The 9,078-nt window shown below is 40.9% G+C and overlaps 1 long non-coding RNA gene across 2 annotated transcripts in view; it reads left to right on the top strand.

Moving 5' to 3' along the window:
- LOC109380350 (uncharacterized) overlaps positions 1 to 8,454 on the top strand; it is a 63,433-nt gene extending 54,979 nt beyond the window's left edge. For both annotated transcript variants that reach the window (XR_002123441.1, XR_002123442.1), the window contains 2 exons: positions 4,275 to 4,382; positions 6,817 to 8,454. This is a non-coding gene — a long non-coding RNA (uncharacterized LOC109380350). The remainder of the gene's footprint in view (positions 1 to 4,274; positions 4,383 to 6,816) is intronic.
- Positions 8,455 to 9,078: the final 624 nt, after the last annotated feature.

A 9,078-nucleotide genomic window follows, 5' to 3' on the forward strand; every position in this document is an offset into this window, starting at 1 on the left:
ACACACACACACACACACACACACACACACACACACACACACACACACACACACACATATATGGTCTGAAATGGTCATTGTTTTCCCCCCTCAGCTCTGCCATTATAGCGATCAGCCAAGCTTCGGTAAGGTAAATACTTTTGGAAAATAAGTGGAAATTTGCTGCAAATCAGTCCTTTTGTGCATGGCCGCGGGAGCATGTTGAAATGTTTGGACACTAATACCCATTCATTTTCTTGGCTCCATAAATAAAAGCTGCCAGCTCTGTGGCGGCCGTGAAAGGGTATTCTTCAGGGCCCAGCGGGAACCCCCATCCTTATTACCACTGCAGGGGGCAGGACAGGCCCAAAATAGCAAGACAACTAAATCAAGACATTTTCAATGTCTAACAAAATGACTGTGTTTCAGAAGGAACCAAAAGGTTGGAAAAAATTGGACAGCTTTTGTACTTAGTGTAATACCTTTGTTAAAAGAGTTCAGACAGGAAAAAAAGGAATCTTTTAAAGATGGCATCAGCATATATCTGAATATCATTTAAAAACTCGAGATCTTATGAAACTGAAAATCAGACGCACTGATGTCGTCGTCAGGGGATTCACGTTGAAGCTGAACTCCTTTTGGGGACCACAGACAATTACCATAGGGGGGGCGGTGTCACTTCAAAAGGAGGTCAGAGAAGTGTTGGAAGGGAAGTGAGTGGCTATTTTGGCCTGCAAATCTTTCCCAAATTAAACTTTTTTTTTTTTCCTGAGCATGTTTTTGAGTGATACCCTTTCTTTTATCTGAGAGAAAGATTAGCAGAAGTATTTTCTAAGAGTCCTAGAGGCATGGAAATAGCTGGGCTGGGAGGGAAGCAGTGGAGAAAAGTGTTCATAAGATATTTTGGGATGTTCTTCCTCACTTGGCTGGCCTGCCCTGCTGGTTAAGAAGTCCTGTTCACCCATTTTGAATAAACAGTTAATTCCTTTTGTTGTCACAGGAGATCCCATAAGTAAGTGCCCAGTCCAATAACAATTAGGACTGAATTCTTTTGCACGGAGCAATGCTACGAGGCTGGCATTATTAGAATTACGCACGTACATGTAACTTCGAAATGTGATTAAAAACTAGTCATTTCACGTCCTATAACTTTAAAAGATCTCAGAGTGTAAATGCCATCAGACTCTTGCAAAATTCTTCAAAATGAACATGCCACTCAAAATAAAAAACATGGGTCTTTTGGATTTCCTAAAGTTAATAAACAAAGGAAAAAACTACGTCCCTCCCCCTCTCCCCGTGTTCCCCCATCTCATCTTCGGTCTTTTATGATTCAGACGGTAATGAGAGCCATAAACATTACCTTCCCTAATAAAAACCCCAGCATTTCAGAGCCGGCTCAGAGAATGTGAATGACATCTGGTGACAACTGGGGCTAATTAATATCTTTATAGGTGTCTCCCACCCACCAGAGTTGAAGCAGGAGTAGTCAGGGGTGCTTACATCCAAGCCCCAGGCAGCTGAGGGCTGGTGCTCGCTTTCCTGTTTGCACTGATAACAAGTAGACCTATCTTTATAGGCCTGTAAAACCTAAGTGTGGAGATGGCTCACACGGAGTGGCATTTTGCTCCTCTGTTCTTGTCACACTGCGCTCGTGTGTCGTCTGCTTTGGGCTAGCCTGGCCGGTTAGCTAGACATGTGGACAGGCAACAGGAAAAAGAAAAATACTAAAAAGGGGCAGGGAGGCGAACACATAGCTGTGCTTCGACTTAGACAAAGCACAACGTGACCCATGCATACGTCCCAGATCTTCTTGCAAAGATCTTTAAAAACCTGCTCCGGGAAGCATTTGCTTGTGGCACCGATAAGGTTTATCTCACCAGACCAAGGGAATATTAAAAAAGCAAGATGAACCAGCACACTGGTGCTAATCTGTGTTTTGAAGCCTACCGCTCGGCCAAGTGCAATGTCACAGCTCTAGGCGAAACATGCAGGTGGTCGGGGGGCGTCTTTTTCAAAGGTTACCCTACAAAGAGCAGGCCAGCCCTCCTCTGTCAATACAGGCCAGTACCCCGGGAGCGCCCGGACAATCAGAAAATAATGACATCAACCTGACCATGGTTAAGTACATAACATGCTGAAGGTTCACGGGTGTGTAGCCTGGAACAATAAAGGAAAAATAAAGACGCTTGCTTGGCGGGCCCCAGCTGTTATTAGCCATGCTGGGGGATCAAGGAAAGGTAGGATATGGGCTGCCATTTCAATTGGGGCCAGGTTAATCTCTCAATTGGAGGAGAAGGAAAACAGCAGCACAGCAGCCCTCAGAAGGAACGGAGGGGACAAATGACAATATCTTTATTTGCATAATCTGTGTTTAACCCTTTCCTAATAGAGACCACGTTGCCTTCAAATCAGCTTAATTTTCTTTGGACTGGTGGGCAGAGCACCCTAACACCTTCAGCCAGTGAGTGCACTATCTAATATTCATTTACTATGTACTGCTGAGACTGAGGGCTTAGGGGGAACTCTAACCGTGTAGATTAAAAGTGACAGGCGTCCCTTCATGGAAGCACTGCTGGAATTTATTCTGGCTCCGCCTCCACTGCTGACTTTCTGATCTGCAGACAGTGGCTTAATCTCTGTGCTTTGGCTTCCTCACTTGCAGAATGGGTTAGCATTAAGAAAGAGAGTTGGGAACTAAAGGAGGCTCGCACACCAATATTGTTTGAGAAATGTCTTTAAGAACAATTAAAGGAAACCAGAATTGCTGATTGCACAAATATTGGGGCAGTTCTGTTTGAGTGTGAATGAGGGCACGCATTCTAGGAGTTGAGGGGAGCTATAGGGAGCTATAGTCCTCCTGCAAAGAAATATGTGAACGAAAATCTTGCACAAAAGTACTGAGCGGTACTGGACTTTGTCACGAGAAAGACTGAGTTTTTAGCACATGGTTGTTCTGTTTCTTTGTTTTATGATTTCCTGCCCCTTCTCTTTCTACTTACATATTTTACTTCCCTAATAAAATCGGAGGATAAAGATCTTTGCAAATTTAAGCTGTACTAATTTTCATTTAGAAAAGGAAGACAGAGAAAGATAATTCAAAAGTGTTTCTAGTTTGGCAAAGGAGTCTGCTCTCAGGTTCCAAGCCTATGGTTCACTGCTTCTTGCGTTTTTCTGGACTTACAAAGAGGCAAAGGGCTGAAGACAGGTGCCCCTACAGGCCGTACCATTTTCTATGCCATTAACTGTGGTCCCATCTCCAAAAAGACACTGCTTTGAACAATCAGTGTGAAAAATTCTTTTTCCTCTCCACTTATTTACTTATGTTTAATTATAAAAGTACTTACTACAGAGAAAAGTATATTAGCGTAGAAAAAAGTTCACATAATCTTAGCTTCCAGCTCAAACAGAATAACTGTTTTCACACAGTTCATTCTCTTCTATCTTCCTATTTTTCTTCCTTATAGAGTCAAGATTGTGTCACATATAAATTGTGTTATACTCTTTTTTTCGCAGTCAGTATTACTGTGTCGTACTAGAAACTTTATAAATATACTTTTTATTTGGCTGCATGAATATCTTCTGAGTTGGGTTATATAGCAAATGTTTTATTTATTAAGATAATACTACTGTAACTAATGACTCACTGAAATAATTTTGTTTAAGGCCTTCCATCATTTGAGATTTTTTTCCCCCTTAATATAAATCCCCACTAGAAAGGCAGAGTAAACCCTTTAAAAGCAACCAATGCAGTTAAAGGATGTCGTTGCAATAAATCGTATTAAAAAATTACCCAAAGATTTTTAGCTTTAGCTCCAAGAATAGAGAGGAAAATATTGGGTTGTCGGGAAAGTCATGACGTATTTTTCTATGTTTTTCAGTGCAAAAATGTGTCATGACTTGCCCAACGACCCAAAATGATAATACTTTAAAGACACATTTAAACAGTATTTTCATGCTTACAAGTCAGAAAGGCAGTGTATCACGCATGCATGGAAGTCAGGCTGTGCGGGAACTCTGCCTTAGTATCGGAGCCAATCTTGACCAACCTGCCAGCTTAGCCCTGTCTCTGGACATTATTTTATTGGCACAGTTGACTGAATATTTAATGAAGCTGTGGTTCAGGGTTCTCTCCTGCTAAATGCATGGTTAGGAAACTTCTGGGACTGCAAGGGGCTTTATTGATTCTCACCCACAGAATCGTACGTAAGAGTATATCTGATTTGGGTCCTCTGATTAGAGCCTGAGAACATAATAGACAGGACTTTCTGTTAATATATACTGTTTTTGTCTTTCAGGCTCTACTCTGGATTAGCACCCATGATCCTGCTAAGGCTGCAAGTCTGGAAGGTTCCCAGTGGATGAAAACTACCCCCATGTTACACAGCAAGCTAGATAACCAATAGGTAAGTGCAGCCTTAAAGTTGTTCTTGATAAACTGATGCTACATTTATTTTTGCAAGAAAAGTGGCATATTTGAGAAAACGTATACACAAGCACTTTTGTATCTCAATCCACTACTCTCATTTTTATGAATTCCTCCTTAACAAAAAACAAACTTTTGCTTGGGTATTCCCATATTTTGATTGTCTGAGGTAGCTTTGGATCTTGAAAAACTCCACGTACTAAGGCCAGTTAGCTAGTAAATATTACATTCCACACTCATGAACATTTGGCAAGTTTATTCAAGAGGGACGCAGAGTATGGGTCATCAGAGTTATGAATACAAAAAGGACTGAACCCCAGGAGTCATAAGATTCAATATGATAGGAAAGTAACCTAAAACAAAACACCTATTTCTTTGAACACAAGAGTCATGGCTCATCCAAATGGTTTCCATTAAAGTTCCTCTTTAACAGCATCTGATTAAAATGTCACAGATTAGTTCAAAGAAAAGGAAGGAGGATGAGGGGAAAAACTAGGAAGCGGAGAAACAGGAGGACCATTTCCTTTTTTGGAGACGAAAATGCAAACCCATAAAAATTATAGGTTGGTTAAAATAGTAAGTTGAAGCCTAAAATACTAATTTTTAGACTATGTTTAATGATTTCCGAAGGAAAAACACATTGGAATGAAATGGTAGAAGAAACCTATCATTAGTCAGACTCTCCATTGCTTTAATTAAAGAATAGATGGCAGTCTTGTGCTTCTGCCCTTGGTGAAAGTCGCATTCCTGAAATCTTCGGCCAAATCTCCTATTAGAGTAAATACTGCCACTGCTGACTCTGGGATCGGTTTATGTTTTTTGGGGGTGAGGATCTAAAGACCAATACTCAGCAGAGATTAGCTTTAATCAAGGATTAGTCAATAAATAAATTATCATGTGATCTGAGAAGCCCATGTTACTTCATGTGGCACTATTTCATAGATCCCATTAAGTCATTCCATGAAAAATGACAACCACCCCAGATTAGGAAACACTTGGTATTATGAAGAACACAAAATAAACCCCATAGGTGAAAATACTCTTGCTCTGCTTTCTCCTCCTCCACCAGTTTTCTTTTGCCAATATGCTTTTTATTTAAATGGGAAATCAGATAAAGTTTAGCAGCTGAGCCATCAATTTGTTTCCTGGGCAAGTAAATTAGTTTCAGAAACACATTAAATCCTATCTTAGTTCATGCAACACTTATACATAACCACAATTTGGTGTTGAGTGATAGGTAGACCTTATGGCATCCAGAGAAGTGCATGGAATTCCAGTTAGCAATCGGAAATGTCTCCCACCATTCTGGCCTGGAAACCTCACAGATATGTTTCATCGTGAAGCCTCTAGTGTAATCTATATGTCACCAGCATCTGCTATAATTATATACATACGCAAAGCCAGCTGCCTTTAAGTCTGGGTGAGAAGAGGGGGGATTAATATTGGCGACTACTATCCCCATTGAATTTATTATTCCCGATGCAATCTTAAAATATTATCTGAGTTTTTTCCCATTGATTTATTCTTTCCTCAGATATTATAAGGGAGTTCTATTGTCAAGTTCTACACTGGAAAAACAAAAGTAATTTTATGACTATATCTTCCAATATCCAAGCAGGACTTTTGCGTCATTAACTAAATAAAGTGGTGGGATTAGGCGGAACACAAATAGAGGATCCCAAGGGGCAATAACATTTGTTGAGTACACACTGTGCCTTGTCATACAATCCTCACAGGGGCATGTGCACACTGGTATCGTCACCCCATTTTAGAGATGAAGAAACAGATAAAAAGGTGCGGTCACTTGCCAGAGATGACAGCTCTGATGGACGGGTTAGGATCCACATGTGTTCGCCTGACTTCAAAATCCTTTTTGCCATCAATGACTTACCTGTTAAGAAGTTCCTGCGATACTGTTGGATACCTAGGAACTATTTCTAGGAAGTACACAGACCCTCGAGTTTGTCTCCCTAACTAAATTCACGATGACACTCCCCATAAGCACAGCTGATCCCAACCACCTTGCTATGCCCTGAAACTTCCTCCCACTGCCTCGGTCTGGACCAGTAAACTCGTGTCCCCTGCATCCCCCGTGACATAAATAACGCCTCTCCTGAGCAAACATTTCTAGAGTTAGAGTGGACCAAAAGAAAGGCTCAGGAGAGCTGCTCAAAAGCCAGGGAATGTGTTCTCATCTCAAGCATCTTCTCTAGTGTCCCTATAATTACCTGCAAATATCTCCGTATGAGGTTAATGAAAATGATCAGAAGAAATTGAAATATACTTTTTTTATCATTGTTTGTCATGTCAGCTGACTTTCTAACCACAACTTTTAAAGGAAAAAGTAAGAAAAAAAAAGATAATGGATTTATGTATTGCTTTTCATTTGTGACAAATTTTCTTTTCTTTTGAAGGAAGGGAGAATTTGGATGGTGCACCGTGGCTTTGAAAGGCTCCGGAAACCCTAGCAAAAGGAGCTGAACCAAGAACACTGAGACTGGGAAATAAAACCCTGTTTGTTCACAGAGTGCTCCATCTCCAAGACTCCACGGCTCCCTGACTGCGCCCCTCACATGGGGCCACCTGTACAAGCGCGAGCCCCTGAGCCTCTGGGGGCTATTTGGCCTCTGCCTTCCAGTCCCCCTGCCAGCATGCGTTCTGGGCTGCGCTACACCCGGGGCTGACTTTCTGAAGTGCCCACCTGTCCATTAGCAATCGCAGGGAGACTCCCAACTCATTTTATAGAGGCGACTGCACAGCAGTGGGCGTTAATGACTTTGGAGTGCGCTGTCTTTGACAATAAGCCGGAATCTTGACTATGCAATTGACTGCAACCACACAAATTGCCATTTAGAAGGAATCTGAAACCTACACACTTGTGTACATGCGCACAGCGAGCTGCACTCTTCCCATACGATCATGGTGGCTGACATTCTACCCAATTTCAGTGAGCAAATTTGACTAAAACGGCTGCGTAATACATTCTGCGTTAACGTCAGTTCTTGAAAAAGCCCAAGGATTAAAAGTTAATTCCATCCTTTTAATTCAAGGGACATATAAATGGCATTATGGGGAGCGCCAACTCCTCTTTTTATCAGTCCTTTCATGCTGCCTCCTCGCTAATTCTTGGTTGTTCAAATGCTACCTACATAATAAAAGCTTTGAGTTAATTTACTAAGATTTTACACCAGTGCAAATGAAAGAAAGGAAAGTGCTAAACAAGGCAATTAGCACTCTGTTTAGTGCACTCCCAAAATAAATGTAGGCAATTTACAATTTGGCAAATGGCACTCTACCCACATCCAGCTCATTTATGCCTAAGGGGGTGGCACAGTTCATTAGGGGAAAAAGTGTTTATATATATTATGCTATTGAGGCCCAACCCATCTTGTACGCTAGCAACAGATGCGACTCCTCCTGAGGTTTATTAGTGTTTCCTGCAGAAAAATGCCAAACTATTACGCTTTCGAATAAATGGCCCAAAAAGAATGCCTCTTGCTACCGAGTATGAGTGGCTAGCTTTACAAGATGGGGGTGTGGAGATGCGTGGCAGGGTTGGTTTGCAAAACCTATAGCCGAGTTGGAGCCTCCTCTCCACTTGAGAGAAGTGATTCCCAGTATAATTTTGGAGCATACATCTCCACTCTGACGCCACTTGCAGACATCCGCTGGAATTGTTCATTTGAAGTACTGCTGACTGTTTCCTAATTGACACATCGGTTACTCCAAGCCTTTCTTGTTTATTCTTGTAAGCCTCTTATTAGTGCAAAAATAATAGAGGCTGTTAATGCAGAATTACAACTGACATTGATATTTAAGATGCGAAAATGATAAAGGTTAAATGTGTTTATACTGCTTTTGTACAAAGAGCTTTACAAAATAGTTCGGAAACAGAACGCTGGGCCAAACATGGAGTAATTGTGCCCAAATCCTAGCCTCTCATTCTTTGGGATTTACTTTTCACTTTGACATATTACTGTCATCTGCACTTTGGATTTCTGCTGGCAAGGAAATATGAAAAATTGACACCTGAAGAAGGGAAGGTGCAATAAAATCCACCAGCCTGCCCTGTATTTTTGTTTATTTTTGAGTCTATATAGTTCCTTTCAGTGATTAAAAAAAGACAAGGCAAGGTAAAAGCATTCTTTTGTGCCCTCTAGCTGCTGCAAGCACAAATGGAAAATAAAATTCTCCGATGATTAAATTCTCCTAATCTGGTTTGGGGGGAATAAAAAAGGCCAATATTTCTATGAGCTAAAGCTTTTTTCTTTATAAAAGGAAAAGTTTACCTTCTTGAATTAATTGCACCTATATTTTCACAAGGCAGAGGAATAATTCAAGAAGGGAGGGACTCTTAGAAAATTAAACTGGAAATCACTTCTCTCAAGCAGCTGACTGATACGACACTCATATATTGGACTATATCTACTGCTTTGAGCAGTCATCATTGATTTTAATTCTATTCCTAAAAGAAATTGAGGCGATTATAAGCCAGAGTGACTTTGGTTGGTGTGTTTTAAGAATAGTGTGATGGCTTTTAGAACTGATGACAAAGCTAGGATGCTTATGCATGTTTATGCAAATGAAGGTGTGTGTGTATTTTTTATAGGTAAAATCTGCCTTTGAGGTCACTCACAGCACAACAATGTTATCAAAATCAGTCCTTAAGAAAATGG

Source organism: Hipposideros armiger, unplaced genomic scaffold (assembly GCF_001890085.2).
Source record: "Hipposideros armiger isolate ML-2016 unplaced genomic scaffold, ASM189008v1 scaffold_35, whole genome shotgun sequence".
Lineage (NCBI taxonomy): Eukaryota > Metazoa > Chordata > Mammalia > Chiroptera > Hipposideridae > Hipposideros > Hipposideros armiger.